This window comes from Ranitomeya imitator, chromosome 2 (assembly GCF_032444005.1).
Source record: "Ranitomeya imitator isolate aRanImi1 chromosome 2, aRanImi1.pri, whole genome shotgun sequence".
Taxonomy (NCBI): Eukaryota; Metazoa; Chordata; class Amphibia; order Anura; family Dendrobatidae; genus Ranitomeya; species Ranitomeya imitator.
The window spans coordinates 336834372-336861628 of record NC_091283.1 but is presented as its reverse complement, the minus strand read 5'-3'; the positions used below and the strand labels follow the sequence as shown (position 1 = coordinate 336861628).

General features: G+C 45.6%; 2 protein-coding genes across 2 annotated transcripts in view; both read right to left on the bottom strand.

Moving 5' to 3' along the window:
- The window catches only part of LOC138667867 (oocyte zinc finger protein XlCOF29-like), a 55094-nt gene extending 29146 nt beyond the window's left edge, over positions 1-25948 (bottom strand). Inside the window, exon 1 of the mRNA XM_069755949.1 lies at positions 25815-25948. The gene's annotated coding sequence lies outside the window, so the exon portion shown is untranslated. The remainder of the gene's footprint in view (positions 1-25814) is intronic.
- LOC138663608 (zinc finger protein 25-like) overlaps positions 1-27257 on the bottom strand; it is a 418987-nt gene that overhangs the window by 42039 nt on the left and 349691 nt on the right. The gene's annotated exons all lie outside the window — the stretch shown is intronic.

Here is a 27257-nt window from a genome sequence, read left to right as displayed (position 1 = left end):
TCTGTCAAATCGTTGCAGAAGCTGACAGGATAGATATGACTGAGGACAGATATTATAGCCTAGAGAGGGACCATGGTTATTGCCACCCCAGAAAAGGTGCATCTGTAAGATGTGCCAATTCTGGCACTCAGCCTCTCTCTTCTCACTGCCCTGTAGCGGTGGCATATGGGGTAATAAGGGGTTAATGTCACCTTTGTATTGTAAGATGACATTAGGCCAGCTTAGTAATGGAGAGGTGTCAGATAGATGTCTCTCCATTACTAACCTGTGGCCTTGATGTTACTTGACAATAAAAAGGTGACGTCAACCCTACAAATATGAATCCCACTGCTACAGGGCAAGTGGGAAGAGCGAGGCTAAGTGCCAGAATTGGCAGATCTATAAGATGCGCCATTTCTGGGATGGCTGAGAGCTGATGGTTTTTAGCCTATGGGGCTGCCAATATCCATGGCCTCTTCACAGGCTATTAATATCAGCCTACAGCCATCTGCCTAGCCTTTGCTAGTTGGATTTTATAGGGGGACCCCATGTCAATATTTTGTGTCCCACTGTAAAATAGCCAGTAAAGGATAAGCAAACAGCTGTGAGCTGATATTAATAGCCTGGGAACCTTTATGGTTATTGGCTCCTTTCCAGAATATTAACATCAGCTGTCAGCTTTCCCTCTGCTGGTTATGAAAATTATGCGGGAGCCCATACAGGTTTTTATTTTTTTTTTTTTTAAATAAACATTACATTTCACGCAGGTTTCTTAGTTGACTTTTTTTTTTTTTTTTTTACAACATATGTAGGTTAATTATGTTATTGCTCCTACATGGGTGTGTGTGTCTTTAGTTAATATTAATGAGGATATCTCGTGAAGAGGTTGAATAAGGAAAATACATCACAATTCCTTTTTTTTTTAAATATATCTTTAGCGCTCTGGATTTACAAAAACGCATCAAATCCACATAAAAAAGTGCAGAATTTCCACTGTGTTTTCTGCTAAGAGATGCAGAAATTTCCTCAAGCAAGTCTGCAACGTGCACACCTATATAGATAAATATGACAAACAATCATGGTAGATAAATATTTTTTAGAAAATTGTATAACACCATTTATATAATTTTTTTTTTTTAAATACCATGAAATTAATAGGACTGATACAGCCTATCATCAACTACTACATAGATCAGGACAAAAACGATGATCACAAGGCCATTATTGGATAATAAAAATATAAATATTTGTTGAAAAAGCATCATTCTAAAACCACATTACCAAGGTGAAACAGAGAAACAAACCTCCCGCTCATCACAGTCACCCATAAAAAACGCGCCGCTATGGATGACTCAAAGCTAATATACACAAATCAACCAGGGTGGGTGGCTAATAGTAAATACTGTACATTAATAATACCCAGGAGGAAAGATCAAACAAACAGTTAATCTATGTAGTTACAAAATATCTCATAGTTGTGCCAAAAATCCAACTCCTAATATATAACTAACATGTTGTTCACTCCTGTGTTTCTCCACCCACCCCCGGCTACATCCTACCACTAAGGGTAATAGATATAGCCACTGACATTCACAGCAGCGCCTCCTCCCCGACGCGCTTTTCTGACTCCTTTCCCAGGCCCCCCAAAAAATATAGTTCTTACCGATAACGGTATTTCTCTGAGCCCATGACGGCACCACGGAGAGAGGGGATCCGCCCACCAAGGACAGGAAACCTACAGATAAAAAGGCGGTACCACTCTCCTGCATCAGTTTGTTTACATAGATAACGATGGGAGACTACTAAGACATTTGTAAAATTTTAACTGCTTAGCATAACAAGATACCGCGTGACTTTAAACTATAATAGACTATGGCACTATTTCAATGTGTGCACCCATAAGTGAAGGGAGGGAATGTACGGGTGCCGTCATGGGCTCAGAGAAATACCGTTATCGGTAAGAACTATATTTTTCTCTGATCGCCCATGACGGCACCACGGAGAGAATTGCATAGATAGTACATTCAGGGAGGGACCACCGCCTCCAGAACCCTTTTACCAAAAGTAAGGTCTGAAGAGGAGATTAGGTCCAATCTATAGTGCCTATAGAATGTGGATGGTGAAGACCAGGTAGCAGCTCTACATATCTGGTCTATGGAAGCTCCGGCCTTCTCCGCCCAGGAAGTTGCTACTGCCCTTGTTGAGTAAGCCTTAACCTCCCCGGGAACGGACATCCCACTTGCTGAGTATGATAGACTGATGGCGTCTGTGATCCATCTTGCTATGGTGGCTTTAGATGCTTTTTTCCCCTTCCGGGGACCCTGAAAACACACAAACAGAGAGGAATCCTCCCTACACTCTCTAGTGACTTCTAGGTAATGTAAGAGACATCTCCTTACATCTAGTGTATGTAGTTTTTGTTCCTCCTTATTTTTAGGATTAGGACAGAAGGAGGGGAGAGATATCTCTTGAGACCTGTGAAATTTTGAAGCCACTTTCGGGAGATATGCTGGGTCTGTTTTTAGAACAACCCTATCCTCTAAAAATTGTGTGTGAGGAGGATTGGCTGAAAGGGCCTGTAAGTCGCTGACCCTACGGGCAGAAGTGAGGGCGACTAAAAGAGCTGTTTTGAGGGATAGCGTTTTTATTGTGGATTCATGTAATGGTTCAAATGGAGGACTAGTCAGGGCTCTAAGGACCAAATTTAAGTCCCATTGAGGAACCACTTTTACTGGCAGAGGCCTAGATCTTCCTGCCGCCCTAATGAATCTAGAGACCCACCTATTTGAAGCTAAGTCAAAATTAAATAGGGCACCTAATGCTGCCACGTGAACTTTTAGGGTACTGGTGGCTAAACCCATTTCCAACCCGTTTTGTAGGAACTCTAATATGGCATTAATGGGAATTTCTTTCCCTATTTTAGTACCTGAAAAGGACAGGAACTTTTTCCATATTTTGCCGTACTGTTTTGTTGTAACCGGCTTACTACTTTTTAACAGAGTTGAGATTAACCCCGAAGAGAATCCTCTGCTTTCTAATATTTTCCTCTCAAGAGCCAGGCTGTCAAGTGTAAGTTCTTGACCCGTGGATGATAGATTGGGCCCTGTGACAACAGATCCTGGAGGTCTGGTAATACCCAAGGGTCGGATATTGACATCTTCCTCATCCATGAGAACCAAGGTTTCTTCGGCCAGAACGGGGCAATTAAGATGACCAGTGCCCCGTCCTCCCGAATCTTCCTCAGCACTGCTGGAATCAGAATGAGAGGAGGAAAGGCATAGACCAGATGGTGACTCCAAGGAATCAGGAAAGCGTCCACAGCTACTGGGTTCCCCAGGGGAGATAGGGAGCAAAAGGAGGCTACTTTTTTGTTTAAATGGCTCGCGAAGAGATCTATTTTGGGAACACCCCATTATTGCGTGATCTGGGTAAATATCTCTGGATTTAGTTCCCATTCCCCCTGTTTTAGGCTGGATCGACTGAGGAAGTCTGCCTTGTAATTGTCTATCCCTTTTATGTGTAGGCTTGTCAGGGATAGAAGGTTGTTTTCGGCTATTTGAAGGATCGAGTTGGCCACTTCCATTAGACTTTTGGAACGGGTACCCCCCTGATGGTTTATGTAAGATACTACCACCTGATTGTCCGACATCACCCTTACATGGTGAGATTGAAGGACTCCCAAGAATTCCTGAAGGGCAAATTTTACTGCCAGGAGTTCTTTCATATTGGAGGAATTGTTTGCAAGGGATGGAGACCAAATGCCCTGAGCTACTAGGTCGCCCAGATGAGCCCCCCACCCTGAGGGGCTTGCGTCCGTGGTTAGGACCTTTGATATCGGGATTACCCATGGGACTCCCTGGGAAAGATTTTCCTGCAATGTCCAACAAGTCAGAGAGTGATTGGTGCGAGGAGACAATGTTAACCGCCCGTCTAAATGTTCTCCTAGGAGGATTTGCTCTGATAGTAGCTGCCATTGGAGATCTCTCGAATGTAGTTGGGCCCACTGGACTGCCGGGATGCAAGAGGTCATGGAGCCTAACAGTGACATGCCCTGTCGGAGAGTTATAGAGGGGAGAGATTGTACTCTTGACGCTAAGCTTTTTATCTTTTGTATTTTGCTCTCTGGGAGCCGGCATTCCATTTTTCTGGAGTCTAGAGTGAGACCTAGGTACTCCTGAACCTGAGAAGGCACCAGTCTGGATTTCTCTAGGTTTATTAGCCAGCCCAGGTCCTTTAGAGAATGAATCACTAGATCTAGTTGATTCTTGCAATGTTGCGGGGAGGAGCCTATCACCAGGAAATCGTACAGATATGGTACGATCAGGGTGTTTTCTTCCCTGAGGTGAGCCATTACCTCCGCGACCAGCTTTGTAAAAACCCTCGGGGCTATTGCTAGGCCAAATGGAAGGGCTGTGAACTGGAAGTGGCTTAGGACTCCCTTGATGTGGATTGCCATTCTGAGGAATCTTTGGTGATCCTTGTGTATTGGGACATGATAATATGCGTCCTTCAGGTCCAGGACCACCATGAAGCACTGAGGAAACAACATTTTGATCGATGACTTTATCGTTTCCATCTTGAATGCTTGAACCTCTAAGTAATTGTTTAGATTCTTCAAATTGATAATGGTCCTGAAGGAACCATCTGGTTTCTTTCTCAGGAATAGAGGGGAATAGTACCCTTGCCCTCTTTCTTGGGGGGGAACTTCTAGGAGTACTCCTTTTTTTACTAACCCCACAATCTCGTTTTCTAGTGTTAACTGCTCTTCTGCCGAGGATCTGGTAGATGTTATCTTGAAAGAGGGACGAGGGTACCTCTTGAATGTTAACCTCAGTCCTGATTTTATGATGTTTAAGATCCATTGACTGGAGGTAATCTTTTTCCAGGCTGGGAGAAAGAGAGATAATCTCCCTCCCACCTGGGGTGAACCTTCATTGTGGAGGTTTCTTGCTGTCATTGAGGTTTTTGTTGAAGATAAATCCTTTATTCTTGTTCTTCTTATCATCCCACTTCCCCTGGCCTCTCCCTGGGTTCTTACGGAAAAACCTCTTGTTCCGAAAGGGCTTCCTATAAGAGGGGAGACCCAGAGAGGGGAAGGACTTTTTCTTGTCCCCGGCTTTTTCCAAGATGTCATCTAGAGTCGACCCGAACAGAAACTCTCCTGCACAGGGGATGGTACACAGTTTAGTTTTCGTTTGCAGGTCGCCTGGCCAATTCTTAAGCCAGAGGGCGCGCCTGGCCGCATTAGCAAACACTGCTGCTCTTGCGGATAGCCTGATGGAGTCAGCCGAGGCGTCAGCTAGGAAAGCCGCGGCCCCTCTCATTACAGGTAATGTGTTCAGAATTGAGTCCCGGGAAGTTTTCCCCTTTAATTGACCCTCTAGTTGGTTCAGCCAGATCATCAGAGAGCGTGAAGTACATGCTGCTGCAACTGCCGCCTCCAGGCCTCCTCCTGCTGCTTCCCAGGAGCCCTTGAGAAAGGCATCTGCCTTCTTGTCCATGGGGTCTTTTAGAACCCCCATGTCCTCAAACGGAAGGGCAAATTTCTTTGAGGCTTTAGCAATTGCTACATCTAATTTGGGGGCCTTTTCCCAAAAGGAGCACGATTCTTCCTCAAAGGGGTATTTCCTTTTTGGAGTTAAGAGAGTCTTCCTCATGGGCTTCTTCCATTCCTTCTTAATTAAGGCTGCAATTGCTTCGTTAAGCGGAAAAGCTCTTCTCTTTTTCTGTTCTAGGCCCCCAAACATGATGTCTTGTACTGTTTTTTTAGGATGGGAGTCTACCAACCCCATGGTACTTCTCACTGCCTTTATGAGGCCATCAGTATCCTCTAGAGGGAAACAGTTATGTCCCCCCGAGGAAGAAGTAGATGATGAAGATGAGTCGGAGGAGTCGGAGGACGCTGAACTCTCACTATCACTTTCGGATTTTGAGACTGGAGATGGAGACCTGTGCCTGGTCTTCCTCCTTTTTTTCCCACTTTTTAGTGACCTAAAAGTGTCCTCTACTTGCTCTTTAATTAGGCTTTTAAGATCTGATGCAAACCCTGGAAGGTTTTCAGATACAGTCTGCTGAATGCAAGTATTGCATAGTCTCTTATCCCATGTAGGTGGAAGATCCTCTCTACAGATGGCGCAACCTTTGTGTTTAGTTTTAGCTACGCTTTTCCTCCCCTAAAAGAGACAAATAACACTCTTACTGTCTCTGACATTCACGAAGATCCACTTACCACCTCCAGGACCCATAAATACCGATTGGGGGTTCTCTGCCTCTGGCTTTTTCCCCGACGCCGTACTGGACTCCTTACTGTGTTGGGACCTTTGGCGTTCTTTGCTGGTGTCCTGGTGCCCTTTCTGCTGTCGCCTCTTTTGCTGCTGCTGCTGCGGCGATACTGCAGGTGGAGGTGATTCGGGCAGAGGTGATGCCGGGTCGCTCATACTGCTGCTGGTCTGCGTGCCTTGAAACTCGGCTGAGTTGGCGCTCCTATTCCCCTTGAGGCTCCTGCCTATTACTGCAGAGCCACTGGGAGGATGAGGATTCTTCTATTTGAACCCTCCCGCCGCTACCCTGCACTTGCGCAGTAGCGACCGCTCATAGGAGGAGCGCCGAACGCCGGCGCCTGCGCAGTAATCCGAGCCCCACACTACTCAAAGGCGCTCTAGCGGCAATCCCGCCGGCGCCTTCGTAGACCGAACCGCCCGGCCAGAAGCCCCGCCGGCGCCTGCGCAGAGCGCACCAAGCGCCCGGCCGGAACCTCGCCGGCGCCCGCACAGAGCGCACCAAGCGCCCGGTCAGAAGCCCCGCCGGCACCTGCGCAGAGCGCACCAGGCGCCCGGCCGGAAGCCCCGCCGGCGCCTGCGCATACCGGCGCACACATCAGAGCCTGTGCAGTCCTCGCGAGACCAGTCTGGATACCGGGCATGCGCAAAATGGCGCCCGGAAGCAGATATGGCGCTGCTGACCGGCACCCCCGGTCCTATGCAGCCCCCGTAGCGCGATTCCTGCACGCCCGATGGCGGTGCAGTGTGCAGACTGACGCTTGATTTAGGGAGGGTCGCGCTGCACCTCCCGCAACCACAGAGGGACCCCCCTGGATGTTGCCGCTGCTGCATCTTACCTGGGGAGGTGACCGCGAACTCCTTGTCACCTCCCCCGCACACCCTGTCGGCCCACTGGCTCCCAGCGGTGGCGTTTCGGGTCACCACCCTAGCCGAGGCAGAGGGACCCCAGCTGCCTGAATCGGACTGGTTGGCCCCGGAAATCCAACGATGAACTGGTAAGTCCGTAGGTCTCCCATCAAGGACAGGAAACCAACTGATGCAGGAGAGTGGTACCGCCTTTTTATCCGTAGGTTTCCTGTCCTTGGTGGGCGGATCCCCTCTCTCCGTGGTGCCGTCATGGGCGATCAGAGAAAAAGTGTTAACTAAGTACCCTTTATTTTCTTGCACTTTAGCCGTTTACTTACTACAGGGTATTCAATCATTGTTTCTGTCCCCCCCCCCCCATATAAAGTACGACCACTATCTATATGCACTTATATACAACATTGTAGAATGCTGTGTATATATAGTACGACCACTATCTATATGCCCTTATATACACCATTCTAGAATGCTGTGTGTGTGTGTATATATATATATATATATATATATATATATATATACACACACACACACACACAGCATTCTAGAATGGTGTATATAAGGGCATATAGATAGTGGTCGTACTATATATACACAGCATTCTACTATATATATATATATATATATATATATATATATATATATAGTAGGCCCACTGCCTGTATACCCTTATATACAGCATTTTATAAAGCACAACCATTATCTGTATGCCCTTAAGACAGTGGCATATTAGACTTGCCTAGCCCTATCCAATGGGCTTCGCTAGTCTTAATCCGGTGCCTTCTCCTCTTCTATCACCGTCCTTCTTTCTTTGCGTCGATGACGCGTCCTATGTCATCCACACAGTGTCTTCCATCGCGCTCGCACTTCTTTCTGCCCGTTACAGTACTTTGCTTTGTTCTCGGCAGAGAAGTGTTCCTGCACAGAAGCGTGATGAGGGAGGTGGTGTGGATGATGTAGAACACATCATCCATGGGAAGGACTGCTCCGGATGAAGACCAGCGCCAAACACCGGTCCGCCCCGTAGGTGAGTATAAGAAGTACCAAGGGAGGCATGCCCTTCCCTTGAGGAAGGTTTATCCGAAACGCGCGTCGGGAGACGTCGTGGCTCGCAGCTCAGCGTGCATCACTATAAGGTATGTTTCCATTTCTTTATTAACATGCTCTGTGAGCCTGGTTATGGTTCCCTCAGTGCCATTGTTTGGCCTTATGTGCTGTATATGGAGTGTTTGTTAACTCTGATGGAGTACTAAACTACATTTGATTTGTATTGCTGCTATGTGATGCCACTTTGTCCCCCTATTCTGTAGGTATGGATGTGCTGCCGATTTTTAACTCTTTACTGCCTGTTTGACCTTTGATTTTGCATTCCAAATAAAGTTTACATTTTATACTATTCCTTGGACTAGTACACTGTTCCTTCGTGGTATTTCATTAATATTGGTGTGTCCTGCACATCTTCTGAATTTGGCTTCTATTTAATATGCTGTGATGATGTTTTTACATCCTTGTAGAAGCCTTATATGTTCTCCGTGTTTATAAATAATATATACCTGACAGGAGTCCGTACTGTCTGTATCTACAATAATATATACCTGACAGGAGCCTGTACAGTCTGTATCTACAATAATATATACCTGAAAGGAGCCCGTACAGTCTATATCTACAATAATATACACCTGACAGGAGCCAGTACAGTCTGTATCTACAATAATATATACCTGACAGGAGCCCGTACAGTCTGTATCTACAATACTATACACCTGACAGGAGCCCGTACAGTCTGTATCTACAATAATATATACCTGACAGGAGCCCGTACAGTCTGTATCTACAATAATATATACCTGACAGGGGCCCATACAGTCTGTATCTACAATAATATATACCTGACAGGAGCCCATACAGTCTATATCTACAATAATATACACCTGACAGGAGCCCGTATAGTCTGTATCTACAATAATATATACCTGACAGGAGCCCGTACAGTCTGTATCTACAATACTATACACCTGACAGGAGCCCGTACAGTCTATATCTACCATACTATATACCTGACAGGAGCCCGTACAGTCTGTATCTACAATAATATATACCTGACAGGAGCCCGTACAGTCTATATCTACAATAATATACACCTGACAGGAGCCAGTACAGTCTGTATCTACAATAATATATACCTGACAGGAGCCCGTACAGTCTGTATCTACAATACTATACACCTGACAGGAGCCCGTACAGTCTATATCTACAATAATATATACCTGACAGGAGCCCGTACAGTCTGTATCTACAATACTATATACCTGACAGGAGCCCGTACAGTCTATATCTACAATAATATATACCTGACAGGAGCCCGTACAGTCTGTATCTACCATACTATATACCTGACAGGAGCCCGTACAGTCTATATCTACAATAATATATACCTGACAGGAGCCAGTATAGTCTATATCTACAATAATATATACCTGACAGGAGCCCGTACAGTCTGTATCTACCATACTATATACCTGACAGGAGCCCGTACAGTCTGTATCTACAATAATATATACCTGACAGGAGCCTGTACAGTCTGTATCTACAATAATATATACCTGACAGGAGTCCGTACAGTCTGTATCTACAATAATATATTCCTGACAGGAGTCCGTACAGTCTGTATCTACAATAATATATACCTGACAGGAGCCTGTACAGTCTGTATCTACAATAATATATACCTGACAGGAGCCTGTACAGTCTATATATACAATAATATATACCTGACAGGAGCCCGTACAGTCTGTATCTACAATAATATATACCTGACAGGAGTCCGTACAGTCTATAGATTCAAGATTCAAAGAAGCTTTATTGGCAGGACCAAATACACATCAGTTTTGCCAAAGCAAGTGTATAAAGGCAAATGGGATAGGGACTGTGGGGATGTTGGGTAGGAGCTGTAGGGAAGGTGGATGGGGGCAGATCCAGGGTGGGGGCTATAGTCCATGGCATAGGGGAGGTGGATGGGGCAGGTCCATTGTGGGGGCTATAGTCCATGGCATAGGGGAGGTGGATGGGGCAGATCCATTGTGGGGGCTATAGTCCATGGCATAGGGGAGGTGGATGGGGCAGGTCCAGGTTGGGGGCTATAGTCCATGGCATCATAGTTCTCTTTCTCGCAGTCTATGACATTCGCTCACATACCGCACTGCTTTCTCCACTGCTCTCTCTTCTTCTCCCAGCAAGATATGTTTTCTCTTCCTCCTTCATGGTGATGAAGTCTGGGAAGAGATGTGAGAGTCTCCTGAAGTGAGTGTCCCTCACTGCTGAGTATTTGGAGCAGTGTAGCAGGAAGTGGGTTTCGTCCTCTATGGCCTCCTGGTCACAGTGTTGGCACAGTCTTTCCTCCCTGGGCTTGTAGCTCTGCCTGTGTCGGCCACATTCGATGGCCAGACTGTGGGCACTGAGTCTATATCGGCTCAGGATCTGGCGGTCTCTGGGGTCCGGGAGTTTCTCCAGATATGGGGCCAGTCTGTAGTCTCTCTGTAGGCTCCGGTACATGGTCAGTTTCTGTGAGCTGATGATATCATTCTTCCAGTCACTGACATACCTCTCCTGGCCTTCATCTGCCATCTTCCTAATTCCGGCTTTTGTCAGGTTGTTGTGGTTGGTGTTCTGGTCCGGTTGGGTTTGGCTGGGCTGTTCCGAGGGTTCTGGTTTTTCTGTTTCACCTACATGTATCAGGGCTTTATGGTGATGGGAGCTTGGATTGCTCCTATGCAGGTGAGCCCGGAATGACAGCGCCCTCTTTAGAACTGTTAGGTGTAGAGGGAATCTGCCCAGCTCGGCCCGACAAGCACTGTTGGAGGTGCTCCGATGGACCTGGAGAAGGTGCTTGCAGAATTCCAGGTGGAATATTTCTGTTGGACTGGAATCCCACTTTGACCAGTCTGAATAGGTGTGAGGACCCCAGACTTCGCTGCCATACAGGAGGATTGGGGCGATGATGGAGTCGAAGATTTTTAGCCAGACCCTCACTGGTGGCTTCAGATGGTAGTGTCCTTCGGATGGTATAGAAGGTTTTGCAGGCCTTGTCTTTCAGGGTCTCTATGGCTTGTTTGAAGCTCCCTGACCGGTGAATCTCTAGGCCCAGGTAGGTATATTTGTCTGTTCCTGTGAGGTCGCAGTTGTTGAGGACAAATGACGGGTGCTGGTCTGATCTTCTCTTTCTCCTCTGGAACACCATGGTGTTGGTTTTCTTTAGGTTGACCGGTAGAGCCCAGGTGGAGCTGAATTTCTCTAGGATTTTCAGGTTGTCCTGGAGGCCTTTCTCGGTTGGTGACAGCAGCAGCAGGTCATCTGCGTACAGCAGGAATTTCACCTGGGCGTCGTGGAGGGTGAGACCTGGTGCTGAGGAGGATTCCAGGGCGGTAGCCAGCTCGTTGATGTAGATGTTGAAGAGCGTAGGACTGAGGCTGCAGCCTTGTCTGACTCCGCGGCTCTGCTGGAAATAAGCCGTTCTTTTGCCGTTCACACTCACGCTGCAGCGGTTCTCGTTGTAGGAGCTTTTGATGACATCGTAGGTGTTTCCTCCTATTCCACTCTCCAGCAGTTTCAGGAATAAGCCCGGGTGCCACACTGAATCAAAGGCCTTTTTAAAGTCCACAAAGCAGGCGTATATCTTCCCATTCTTTGTATTGTAGACGTGTCTCTGAATGAGGCTGTGCAGAGTATAGATGTGGTCAGTGGTGCAGTGGTTCGGCATGAACCCTGCTTGGCTCTTGCTGAGGACGTTGTGCTCGGTGAGGAAGGTGAGGATCCTCTTGTTCAGGATACTGTTGAACAGTTTTCCCAGGTTGCTGCTGACGCATATGCCTCTGTAGTTGGCTGGGTCATACCTGTCCCCACTCTTGTGGATGGGTGTGATGAGGCCTTGGTTCCAGGTACGAGGGAAGTAGCCGGCACTCAGTACAATATTGAAAAGTTTAAACATTGCAGCCTGTATTTCTGGTGGGCTGTACTTCAGCATTTCTGGTAGGATTCCATCCAGGCCACCGGCTTTTCTACATCTTATGGAGGAGAGTCTCTCGGTTACTTCCTGTAGTGTTATAGGTGTATCCACCGGGTTTTGGAAGTTTTTGATTTTTTCCTCCATTGCTTTTAGTTTCGCCATTATGTTTTCCTGTTCTTGGCTTAGTCCTTCCTTTGGAATGTCTTTATAGAGGTCTCTGAAGTATTGGAGCCAGAGGTTGCCATTTTGAATATGGTTGTTGTTTTTCTTGTCTTTGGTGCCCATGTGGTTCCATAGTTCCCAGAAGGAGTTGTCTTGGAGGGAGTCTTGAAGTTGATTAAGCTTGGTAGAGATGTAACTCTGCTTCTTCCTCCTGAGGATGGTTTTGTACTGCTTTTGTATGGAGTCATAGGCTTCCCTCAGACCCAGGTGGTTGGGTGTCATGATTCCAATGGCAGGGAATCACAAAAGGACAAGCACCAACGAGCTCTAGGGTGATGGAACCTGAGCTGACCGCGACCCTAAACCTGAACACACAAATAACAATAGCCGGGGAACGTGCCTACGTTGATCCTAGACGTCTCGCACCAGCCGAAGATCTAACTTCCCCTATTAGAAGAAACACAGACCTCTCTTGCCTCCAGAGAAATACCCCACAGAAATAGCAGCCCCCCACATATAATGACGGTGAAATGAGAGGAAGGCACATACACAGTATGAAAACAGATTCAGCAAAATGAGGCCCGCTAAAACTAGATAGCAGAGGATACAAAAGTAAACTGCGCGGTCAGCAAAAAACCCTTCAAAAAACCATCCTGTAATTACTTGAACTCATATTCCAACTCATGGAACATGAGGAGCAATTACAGCCCACTAGAGCAACCAGCAGCAAAGAAACAATTATATGCAAGCTGGACAAGACAAAAATAAAGCAAAACGTGGAACAAGAAAATCAAAAACTTAGCTTGTCCTGAAGATTACTGAAGCCAGAAGCTGAGGTAAAAAAACACTCTGATAACCTTGATAGCCGGCGGGGAAATGACAAGAAAGCCCGGTTAAATAGGAAACTCCCAAATGCTAATAGAACAGGTGGACACCAGAGACAGCAGAACACAAATCACCCAGTACCATCAGTAACCACCAGAGGGAGCCCAAAAACAGAACTCACAACAGTACCCCCCCCTTGAGGAGGGGTCACCGAACCCTCACGAGAACCACCAGGGCGACCAGGATGAGCCCTATGAAAAGCGTGGACCAAATCATCAGCATGAACATCAGAGGCAACCACCCAAGAATTATCCTCCTGACCATAACCCTTCCACTTGACCAAATATTGGAGTTTCCGTCTGGAAACACGAGAATCCAAGATCTTCTCCACAACATACTCCAATTCTCCCTCCACCAGCACCGGAGCAGGAGGATCAAGCGAAGGAACAACAGGTACCTCATACCTCCGCAACAACGACCGATGGAACACATTATGAATAGCAAACGATGCCGGGAGATCCAAACGAAACGACACAGGGTTAAGAATTTCCAAGATCCTATAAGGACCGATGAACCAAGGCTTGAACTTAGGAGAAGAGACCTTCATAGGAACAAAACGAGAAGACAACCACACCAAGTCCCCAACACGAAGTCGAGGACCCACGCGGCGACGGCGATTAGCAAACTGCTGAGCCTTCTCCTGGGACAACTTCAAATTGTCCACCACATGACTCCAAATCCGATGCAACCCATCCACCACCATGTCCACTCCAGGACAATCAGAAGGCTCCACCTGACCAGAGGAAAAACGAGGATGAAACCCCGAATTACAAAAGAAAGGAGAAACCAAGGTAGCAGAACTAGCCCGATTATTAAGGGCAAACTCGGCCAGCGGCAAAAAGGTAACCCAGTCATCCTGATCAGCAGAAACAAAACACCTCAAATAAGTTTCCAAGGTCTGATTAGTTCGCTCCGTCTGGCCATTCGTCTGAGGGTGGAATGCAGACGAAAAGGACAAATCAATGCCCATCTTAGCACAGAACGTCCGCCAAAATCTAGACACAAACTGGGATCCCCTGTTAGAAACGATGTTCTCCGGAATCCCATGCAAACGAACCACGTTCTGGAAAAACAGAGGAACCAACTCAGAGGAGGAAGGCAACTTAGGCAAGGGTACAAGATGAACCATTTTAGAAAAGCGGTCACACACAACCCAGATGACGGACATTTTTTGAGAGACAGGGAGATCCGAAATAAAGTCCATGGAAATGTGCGTCCAAGGCCTCTTCGGGATAGGCAAAGGTGACAACAATCCACTGGCTCGAGAACAGCAAGGCTTAGCCCGAGCACAAACCTCACAAGACTGCACAAAAGAACGCACATCCCTCGACAAGGAAGGCCACCAAAAAGACCTGGCCACCAAGTCTCTAGTACCAAATATTCCAGGATGACCTGCCAACGCAGAAGAATGGACCTCGGAGATGACTCTACTGGTCCAACTATCTGGAACAAACAGTCTCTCAGGCGGACAACGATCAGGTTTACCCGCCTGAAACTCCTGCAAAGCACGTCGCAAGTCTGGGAAGACGGCCGACAAAATCACCCCATCCCTAAGGATACCAGTGGGCTCAGAATTTCCAGGGGAGTCAGGCACAAAACTCCTAGAAAGAGCATCCGCCTTCACATTCTTTGAACCTGGCAGGTATGAAACCACAAAATTGAAACGAGAGAAAAACAGTGACCAACGAGCCTGTCTAGGATTCAGACGCCTGGCAGACTCAAGGTAAATCAGATTTTTGTGATCAGTCAAGACCACCACACGATGTCTAGCACCCTCCAGCCAATGACGCCACTCCTCAAATGCCCACTTCATGGCCAAAAGTTCCCGATTACCCACATCATAATTCCGCTCAGCGGGCGAAAACTTCCTAGAAAAGAACGCACATGGCTTCATCACCGAGCAATCGGAGCCTCTCTGCGACAAAACCGCCCCCGCTCCAATCTCGGAAGCATCAACCTCAACCTGGAAAGGAAGCGAAACATCAGGCTGACGCAACACAGGAGCAGAAGACAACCGGCGTTTAAGTTCCTGAAAGGCCTCCACAGCCGCAGGAGACCAATCAGCAACATCAGCACCCTTCTTAGTCAAATCCGTCAAAGGCTTAACAACACTAGAAAAATTAGTTATAAAACGACGATAGAAATTAGCAAAGCCCAAGAACTTCTGCAGACTCTTAAGAGATGCAGGCTGCGTCCAGTCACAAATAGCCCGAACCTTGACGGGATCCATCTCAATAGTAGAAGGGGAAAAAATATACCCCAAGAAAGAAATCTTCTGGACTCCAAAGAGACACTTTGAGCCCTTTACAAACAAGGAATTAGCCCGCAGGACCTGAAACACCTTCCTGACCTGCTGAACATGAGACTCCCAGTCATCAGAAAAAACCAAAATATCATCCAAATACACAATCATAAATTTATCCAGATATTCACGGAAAATATCGTGCATAAAGGACTGGAAGACTGAAGGAGCATTAGAAAGTCCAAAAGGCATTACCAAATACTCAAAATGGCCCTCAGGCGTATTAAATGCGGTTTTCCACTCATCACCTTGCTTTATTCGTATAAGATTATACGCACCCCGAAGATCAATCTTAGTGAACCATTTAGCCCCCTTAATGCGAGCAAACAAATCAGTCAACAAAGGCAAAGGATACTGATATTTTACGGTAATTTATTCAAAAGACGATAATCTATACAAGGCCTCAAGGATCCATCTTTTTTGGCCACGAAAAAAAAACCTGCTCCCAAAGGGGATGAAGATGGACGGATATGTCCCTTTTCCAAGGACTCCTTAACATAATCCCGCATAGCAGTATGCTCTGGCACTGACAGATTGAACAAACGACCTTTAGGAAATTTACTACCAGGAATTAAATCTATAGCACAATCGCAATTCCTGTGAGGAGGAAGCGAACTGAGCTTAGGCTCCTCAAAAACATCCCGATAATCAGACAAAAATACAGGAACCTCAGAAGGAGTAGATGAAGCGATAGAAATTGGAGGTGCATCATCATGAACCCCCTGACATCCCCAGCTTAACACAGACATTGTTTTCCAGTCAAGGACTGGATTATGAGTTTGTAACCATGGCAGACCAAGTACTAGAACATCATGTAAATTATACAATACCAGGAAGCGAATCACCTCCTGATGAACGGGAGTCATACGCATGGTCACTTGTGTCCAGTACTGAGGTTTATTCATAGCCAAAGGTGTAGAGTCAATTCCCTTCAAAGGAATAGGGACTTCCAGAGGCTCAAGACTAAACCCACATCGCTTGGCAAATGACCAATCCATAAGACTCAGGGCAGCGCCTGAATCTACATAGGCATCGACGGAAATGGATGATAATGAGCAAATCAGAGTCACAGACAGAATGAACTTAGACTGTAACGTACTAATGGCAACAGACTTATCAACCTTTTTTGTGCGTTTAGAGCATGCTGATATAACATGAGCTGAATCACCACAATAAAAGCACAACCCATTTTTCCGCCTATAGTTTTGCCGTTCACTTCTAGACTGAACTCTATCACATTGCATTGTCTCAAGTGCCTGTTCAGAAGACACCGCCAAATGGTGCACAGGTTTGCGCTCCCGTAAACGCCGATCAATCTGAATAGCCATAGTCATAGACTCATTCAGACCCGTAGGCGCAGGGAACCCCACCATAACATCTTTAATGGCCTCAGAAAGGCCATCTCTGAACTTTGCAGCCAGGGCGCACTCATTCCACTGAGTAAGCACTGACCATTTCCGAAATTTTTGACAATATATTTCTGCTTCATCTTGCCCCTGAGAGAGAGCTAATAAAGCTTTTTCAGCCTGAATCTCCTGGTTAGGTTCCTCATAGAGCAAACCCAATGCCAGAAAAAACGCATCCACATTAAGCAACGCAGGATCCCCTGGTGCCAATGCAAATGCCCAATTTTGAGGGTCACCCCGCAGGAAAGATATAATAATCTTAACCTGCTGAGCAGGGTCTCCAGAAGAGCGAGATTTCAAAGAAAGGAACAGCTTGCAATTGTTCCTAAAATTCAGAAAACTAGATCTATCTCCAGCAAAGAACTCTGGAATAGGAATTCTAGGTTCAGACATAGGAGCATGTACAACAAAATCTTGTATATTTTGAACCTTAGCAGCAAGATTATTCAAGCTAGAAGCTAAACTCTGGACATCCATGATAAACAGCTAAGGTCAGAGCCATTCAAGGATTAAGAGGAGGAAAAAAAATCAGCCAGGCTGCAATTAAGGCTAGGCAGCAACCTCAGAGAGAAAAAAAAAAAAAAAACTTCCTCAGACTACTTTTCCTCCTACTTCAGCCCAAACATTCGGGCCGGCTATACTGTCATGATTCCAATGGCAGGGAATCACAAAAGGACAAGCACCAACGAGCTCTAGGGTGATGGAACCTGAGCTGACCGCGACCCTAAACCTGAACACACAAATAACAATAGCCGGGGAACGTGCCTACGTTGATCCTAGACGTCTCACACCAGCCGAAGATCTAACTTCCCCTATTAGAAGAAACACAGACCTCTCTTGCCTCCAGAGAAATACCCCACAGAAATAGCAGCCCCCCACATATAATGACGGTGAAATGAGAGGAAGGCACATACACAGTATGAAAACAAATTCAGCAAAATGAGGCCCGCTAAAACTAGATAGCAGAGGATACAAAAGTAAACTGCGCGGTCAGCAAAAAACCCTTCAAAAAACCATCCTGTAATTACTTGAACTCATGTTCCAACTCATGGAACATGAGGAGCAATTACAGCCCACTAGAGCAACCAGCAGCAAAGAAACAATTATATGCAAGCTGGACAAGACAAAAATAAAGCAAAACGTGGAACAAGAAAATCAAAAACTTAGCTTGTCCTGAAGATTACTGAAGCCAGAAGCTGAGGTAAAAAAACACTCTGATAACCTTGATAGCCGGCGGGGAAATGACAAGAAAGCCCGGTTAAATAAGAAACTCCCAAATGCTAATAGAACAGGTGGACACCAGAGACAGCAGAACACAAATCACCCAGTACCATCAGTAACCACCAGAGGGAGCCCAAAAACAGAACTCACAACAGTTGGGGTCTCTGTGTTTCTTGTTGGAGGCTGTTCTCAGGGTCTTCCGTACAGCTTTACATTCTCTGTCAAACCAGCCATTGACCTGTGTTTCTTTTGGTCTCTTGTAGTCGACTTTTTTAAGGTCGGACAGTCTGGCCATTGCATAGAATATATTGTTGAGGTCCTTTGCTGCTTGGCTCACTCCCTCTGGGTTTGGCATGTACTCGAGGTTGTAGAAGTGGTGGAGCATCCGCTGTATTTCAGGTCTGCTGGAAGCTTCTTTATATTTTAGTGCCGACATTTTGGACCATTTATAGGATGGAGGCCGGGTGAAGAGGCCGCTCTGCTGTGGCTTCTGAGTGGATGGTTTCTCTGTAGATTTCATGTACAGAAGAAGTTGGCTGTGGTCTGACAGGTGCGTTTGAGGGGTGACTATGAAGGCGCTGACATCTGCCAGGTTCAGGTCTGTAATGAAGTAATCAACTACACTCCTCCCTACATGGGAGTTTAGTGTATACCTTCCTAAGGAGTCACCCTTGCTTCGTCCATTAAGGATATGAAGTCCTAAACTTTTACATACGTTCAGGAGCTTTCTGCCACTTTTGTTGACTGTACTGCCATAGCTGTTTCTCTCAGTGTGTACAGGGTCTTGGCCGTCATTCTCTGCTCCAAGTATGTAGATGTTTCCATCCGTGGTCAGGAAGTCTCTCTCTCTCCCTGTTCTTGCATTGAGGTCTCCAAAGATGAGAACTTTGCCCAGGGCCTGATAATGAGCGGCTTCTCTTTGTAAGATCTCGAAGCAGTCTGGATTGAAGTAGGGGGACTCTGGTGGTGGTGGTATATAGGTGGCACAGAGGTGGACATCAGACTGACAGGTGAGGATGGAGCTGCTGATTCTGATCCATATGTGGCTGTCTCCTTTCTTCACCGGTTTGATGTACTGGTGGAGCTCCTCTTTATACCAGATCGCTACTCCTCCTGAGCCACGGCCCTGTTTGATGTTTTTATTTTTCTGGGCATAGACCAAGAATTCCTTGTATCCAATAGGCACCAGGGATTCGTTTTCGGCTCTGGTCCATGTTTCCAGGAGGATCTGAATGTCTATATTTTTCATACTTTGTATAAAATCAGGGTCCTTTGTTTTAGATCCAAAGGTTGAGGCGTTGAGACCCTGGATATTCCAGCTGCTGATTGTAAGTGAAGACATTCTTCTGTGTGGTTTGTGTGTATATACCTTGTAATGAGTATGGCTGTGTGGGACAAACTGGATTTCTGACAGTTTTATAGAAGTGCTTGGTTCCATCCAGTCACATTATTATTCTGCACAGCTCCTTGAGCAGGTTCTTTATCTCAACCCTATCTCTGCTCTGCATGTATCTGTGTGGGCTTGGTGGTCTCCTCCGTGGAGGTCTCCACCTCCGATGGTCTGACCCTGGGTGAAGAGCTTTGTTTCCAGCTTCAGGAGGTATCCTTGGGGTTTTCTGCATTATCGTTCTCGGGGGTCTTTCAGTGTGATTATGGCCACTGTTGAATCCAGGCCCGGGGTCTCTGTTTAGCATGATGTCCTTCAGCTCTTTGGCCAGGAGGCTGACCCCTTGTTTGTTGAGGTGTTATCATCGTGCAGGTGACTGTTGTTTATGGAGAGGTGTTGTGCCAGGGTCACGTTTGGCACAGTCTTGATCTTTTCAGTCAGAATCTACATATATCTACAATAATACATACCTGACAGGAGCCGATACAGTCTGTATCTACAATAATATATACCTGACAGGAGCCCGTACAGTCTGTATCTACAATAATATATACCTGACAGGAGCCCGTACAGTCTATATCTACAATAATATATACCTGACAGGAGCCCGTACAGTCTGTATCTACAATAATATATACCTGACAGGAGCCCGTACAGTCTGTATCTACAATAATATATACCTGACAGGAGCCCGTACAGTCTGTATCTACAATAATATATACCTGACAGGAGCCCGTACAGTCTGTATCTACAATAATATATACCTGACAGGAGCCCGTACAGTCTGTATCTACAATAATATATACCTGACAGGAGCCCGTACAGTCTGTATCTACAATAATATATACCTGACAGGAGCCCGTACAGTCTATATCTACAATAATATATACCTGACAGAAGCCCGTACAGTCTGTATCTACAATAATATATACCTGACAGGAGCCCGTACAGTCTGTATCTACAATAATATATACCTGACAGGAGCCCGTACAGTCTGTATCTACAATAATATATACCTGACAGGAGCCCGTACAGTCTGTATCTACAATAATATATACCTGACAGGAGCCCATACAGTCTGTATCTACAATAATATATACCTGACAGGAGCCCATACAGTCTATATCTACAATAATATATACCTGACAGAAGCCCGTACAGTCTGTATCTACAATAATATATACCTGACAGGAGCCCGTACAGTCTATATCTACAATAATATATACCTGACAGGAGCCCGTACAGTCTATATCTACAATAATATATACCTGACAGGAGCCCGTACAGTCTGTATCTACAATAATATATACCTGACAGGAGCCCATACAGTCTATATCTACAATAATATATACCTGACAGGAGCCCGTACAGTCTATATCTACAATAATATATACCTGACAGGAGCCCGTACAGTCTGTATCTACAATAATATATACCTGACAGGAGCCCATACAGTCTATATCTACAATAATATATACCTGACAGGGGCCCGTACAGTCTGTATCTACAATAATATATACCTGACAGGAGCCCGTACAGTCTGTATCTACAATAATATATACCTGACAGGAGCCCATACAGTCTGTATCTACAATAATATATACCTGACAGGAGCCCATACAGTCTGTATCTACAATAATATATACCTGACAGGAGCCCGTACAGTCTGTATCTACAATAATATATACCTGACAGGAGCCCATACAGTCTGTATCTACAATAATATATACCTGACAGGAGCCCGTACAGTCTGTATCTACAATAATATACACCTGACAGGAGCCCATACAGTCTGTATCTACAGTAATATATACCTGACAGGAGCCCGTACAGTCTGTATCTACAATAATATATACCTGACAGGAGCCCATACAGTCTGTATCTACAATAATATATACCTGACAGGAGCCCGTACAGTCTGTATCTACAATAATATACACCTGACAGGAGCCCGTACAGTCTATATCTACAATAATATACACCTGACAGGAGCCCTTACAGTCTATATCTACCATACTATATACCTGACAGGAGCCCGTACAGTCCATATCTACAATAATATATACCTGACAGGAGCCTGTACAGTCTGTATCTACAATAATATATACCTGACAGGAGCCCATACAGTCTATATCTACAATAATATACACCTGACAGGAGCCCGTACAGTCTATATCTACAATAATATATACCTGACAGGAGCCCATACAGTCTGTATCTACAATAATATATACCTGACAGGAGCCCATACAGTCTGTATCTACAATAATATATACCTGACAGGAGCCCGTACAGTCTGTATCTACAATAATATATACCTGACAGGAGCCCGTACAGTCTATATCTACAATAATATATACCTGACAGGAGCCCGTACAGTCCGTATCTACAATAATATATACCTGACAGGAGCCCGTACAGTCCATATCTACAATAATATATACCTGACAGGAGCCCGTACAGTCTGTATCTACAATAATATATACCTGACAGGAGCCCGTACAGTCTGTATCTACAATAATATATACCTGACAGGAGCCCGTACAGTCTATATATACAATAATATATACCTGACAGGAGCCCGTACAGTCTATATCTACAATAATATATACCTGACAGGAGCCCGTACAGTCTATATCTACAATAATATATACCTGACAGGAGTCCATACAGTCTGTATCTACAATAATATATACCTGACAGGAGCCCATACAGTCTATATCTACAATAATATATACCTGACAGGAGCCCGTACAGTCTGTATCTACAATAATATATACCTGACAGGAGCCCATACAGTCTATATATACAATAATATATACCTGACAGGAGCCCATACAGTCTATATATACAATAATATATACCTGACAGGAGCCCATACAGTCCATATCTACAATAATATATACCTGACAGGAGCCCGTACAGTCTGTATCTACAATAATATATACCTGACAGGAGCCCGTACAGTCTGTATCTACAATAATATATACCTGACAGGAGCCCGTACAGTCTATATCTACAATAATATATACCTGACAGGAGCCCGTACAGTCTGTATCTACAATAATATATACCTGACAGGAGCCCGTACAGTCTATATCTACCATACTATATACCTGACAGGAGCCCATACAGTCTATATCTACAATAATATATACCTGACAGGAGCCCATACAGTCTATATATACAATAATATATACCTGACAGGAGCCCATACAGTCTATATATACAATAATATATACCTGACAGGAGCCCGTACAGTCTGTATCTACAATAATATATACCTGACAGGAGCCCGTACAGTCTGTATCTACAATAATATATACCTGACAGTCTATATCTACAATAATATATACCTGACAGGAGCCCGTACTGTCTGTATCTACCATACTATATACCTGACAGGAGCCCGTACAGTCTATATCTACAATAATATATACCTGACAGGAGCCCGTACAGTCTATATCTACAATAATATACACCTGACAGGAGCCCGTACAGTCTATATCTACAATAATATATACCTGACAGGAGCCCATACAGTCTGTATCTACAATAATATATACCTGACAGGAGCCCATACAGTCTGTATCTACAATAATATATACCTGACAGGAGCCCGTACAGTCTGTATCTACAATAATATATACCTGACAGGAGCCCGTACAGTCTATATCTACAATAATATATACCTGACAGGAGCCCGTACAGTCCGTATCTACAATAATATATACCTGACAGGAGCCCGTACAGTCCATATCTACAATAATATATACCTGACAGGAGCCCGTACAGTCTGTATCTACAATAATATATACCTGACAGGAGCCCGTACAGTCTGTATCTACAATAATATATACCTGACAGGAGCCCGTACAGTCTATATATACAATAATATATACCTGACAGGAGCCCGTACAGTCTATATCTACAATAATATATACCTGACAGGAGCCCGTACAGTCTATATCTACAATAATATATACCTGACAGGAGTCCATACAGTCTGTATCTACAATAATATATACCTGACAGGAGCCCATACAGTCTATATCTACAATAATATATACCTGACAGGAGCCCGTACAGTCTGTATCTACAATAATATATACCTGACAGGAGCCCATACAGTCTATATATACAATAATATATACCTGACAGGAGCCCATACAGTCTATATATACAATAATATATACCTGACAGGAGCCCATACAGTCCATATCTACAATAATATATACCTGACAGGAGCCCGTACAGTCTGTATCTACAATAATATATACCTGACAGGAGCCCGTACAGTCTGTATCTACAATAATATATACCTGACAGGAGCCCGTACAGTCTATATCTACAATAATATATACCTGACAGGAGCCCGTACAGTCTGTATCTACAATAATATATACCTGACAGGAGCCCGTACAGTCTATATCTACCATACTATATACCTGACAGGAGCCCATACAGTCTATATCTACAATAATATATACCTGACAGGAGCCCATACAGTCTATATATACAATAATATATACCTGACAGGAGCCCATACAGTCTATATATACAATAATATATACCTGACAGGAGCCCGTACAGTCTGTATCTACAATAATATATACCTGACAGGAGCCCGTACAGTCTGTATCTACAATAATATATACCTGACAGTCTATATCTACAATAATATATACCTGACAGGAGCCCGTACAGTCTATATCTACAATAATATATACCTGACAGGAGCCCGTACAGTCTATATCTACAATAATATATACCTGACAGGAGCCCGTACAGTCTGTATCTACAATAATATATACCTGACAGGAGCCCGTACAGTCTATATCTACAATAATATATACCTGACAGGAGCCCGTACAGTCCGTATCTACAATAATATATACCTGACAGGAGCCCGTACAGTCCATATCTACAATAATATATACCTGACAGGAGCCCGTACAGTCTGTATCTACAATAATATATACCTGACAGGAGCCCGTACAGTCTGTATCTACAATAATATATACCTGACAGGAGCCCGTACAGTCTATATATACAATAATATATACCTGACAGGAGCCCGTACAGTCTATATCTACAATAATATATACCTGACAGGAGCCCGTACAGTCTATATCTACAATAATATATACCTGACAGGAGCCCGTACAGTCTATATCTACAATAATATATACCTGACAGGAGTCCATACAGTCTGTATCTACAATAATATATACCTGACAGGAGCCCATACAGTCTATATCTACAATAATATATACCTGACAGGAGCCCGTACAGTCTGTATCTACAATAATATATACCTGACAGGAGCCCATACAGTCTATATATACAATAATATATACCTGACAGGAGCCCATACAGTCTATATATACAATAATATATACCTGACAGGAGCCCATACAGTCCATATCTACAATAATATATACCTGACAGGAGCCCGTACAGTCTGTATCTACAATAATATATACCTGACAGGAGCCCGTACAGTCTGTATCTACAATAATATATACCTGACAGGAGCCCGTACAGTCTATATCTACAATAATATATACCTGACAGGAGCCCGTACAGTCTATATCTACAATAATATATACCTGACAGGAGCCCATACAGTCTATATCTACAATAATATATACCTGACAGGAGCCCGTACAGTCTATATCTACCATACTATATACCTGACAGGAGCCCATACAGTCTATATCTACAATAATATATACCTGACAGGAGCCCATACAGTCTATATATACAATAATATATACCTGACAGGAGCCCGTACAGTCTGTATCTACAATAATATATACCTGACAGGAGCCCGTACAGTCTGTATCTACAATAATATATACCTGACAGTCTATATCTACAATAATATATACCTGACAGGAGCCCGTACAGTCTATATCTACAATAATATATACCTGACAGGAGCCCGTACAGTCTATATCTACAATAATATATACCTGACAGGAGCCCGTACAGTCTAGCGTCTTCACCAGTGAGCTGACTAGACTGTATGGGCTGCAGTCAGGACCTGGCAGGAGCCCATATATTCTGCTGGTTTTAATAATTTATACCTTGAAGGAGCACATACAGTCTAGTGTCTTGTATAGGCTGCAGTCAGGGCCAGGCAGCCGCCCATAAAGTCTGCTATCTTCAAGAATATATACCTGACTGCAGCCCATACACTCTAGCATCTTCAGTACTGAGCCGGCTACACTGTATGGGCTGCAGTCAGGAAACCAGGAAGGAGCCCATACACTCTAGGCTCAACCCAATTAGAAGGGACACCTGTGGATATTGGGGTCTTTACCTGCTATGGTTCTGGTGTGGAACCTCCACCCGCAGAGCCGCACTCCACATATGGTAGAGGCTAAATCCAAGTCGGCTAAGGGACCTCTGCTGACGTCGTGCCCATGTGACCGGAAGGGGCGGCGCTTCTTCCTCCATAGAGCAGAGCAGACAGGAGGAAGCTGTGGATGTCATGGCGGATTTCGTGCAGGATTTGGATTTTGAGTGTTTTGTGCACAATTTGCCTCTTCCTCCATAGAGCAAAGCAGACAGGAGGGAGCTGTGGATGTCATGGCGGGATTTCGAGGATTTTGTACAAGATTTGGAGTGTTTTGGGTCGTTCTCCATAGTCACAGATCAGGTAAGTGGGAGTCTGCCTGGGGAGAAAGGGGTGATGTTGCTTGCATGGGGCTGCATGTGCATGCTGGACGGGGGTCTGCCTGGGGAGAAAGGGGTGATGCTTGCATGGGGCTGCATGTGCATGCTGGAGTGGGGGTCTGCCTGGGGAGAAGGGGTGGTGATGCTTGCATGGGGCTGCATGTGCACGCTGGAGGGGGCTTGCATGGGGCTGCATGTGCATGCTGGAGGGGGCTTGCATGGGGCTGCATGTGCATGCTGGAGGGGGTCTGTCTGGGGAGGAGGGGGTCTGTCTGGGGAGGAGGGGGTGATGTTCGCATGGGGCTGCATGTGCATGCTGGACGGGGGGTCTGCCTGGGGAGAAAGGGGTGATGTTGCATGGGGCTGCATGTGCATTGGACTGCATGTGCATGCTGGACGGGGGTCTGCCTGGGGAGAAGGGGGTAATGTTGCTTGCATGGGGCTGCATGTGTATAGTGGAGGGGGGTCTGCCTGGAGAGAAGGGGGTGATACTTGCATGGGGCTGCATGTGCACGCTGGAGGGGGGTCTGCCTGGGGAGAAGGGGTGGTGATGCTTGCATGGGGCTGCATGTGCATGCTGGAGGGGGCTTGCATGGGGCTGCATGTGCATGCTGGAGGGGGCTTGCATGGGGCTGCATGTGCATGCTGGAGGGGGCTTGCATGGGGCTGCATGTGCATGCTGGAGGGGGCTTGCATGGGGCTGCATGTGCATGCTGGAGGGGGCTTGCATGGGGCTGCATGTGCATGCTGGAGGGGGCTTGCATGGGGCTGCATGTGCATGCTGGAGGGGGCTTGCATGGGGCTGCATGTGCATGCTGGAGGGGGCTTGCATGGGGCTGCATGTGCATGCTGGAGGGGGCTTGCATGGGGCTGCATGTGCATGCTGGAGGGGGCTTGCATGGGGCTGCATGTGCATGCTGGAGGGGGCTTGCATGGGGCTGCATGTGCATGCTGGAGGGGGCTTGCATGGGGCTGCATGTGCATGCTGGAGGGGGCTTGCATGGGGCTGCATGTGCATGCTGGAGGGGGCTTGCATGGGGCTGCATGTGCATGCTGGAGGGGGCTTGCATGGGGCTGCATGTGCATG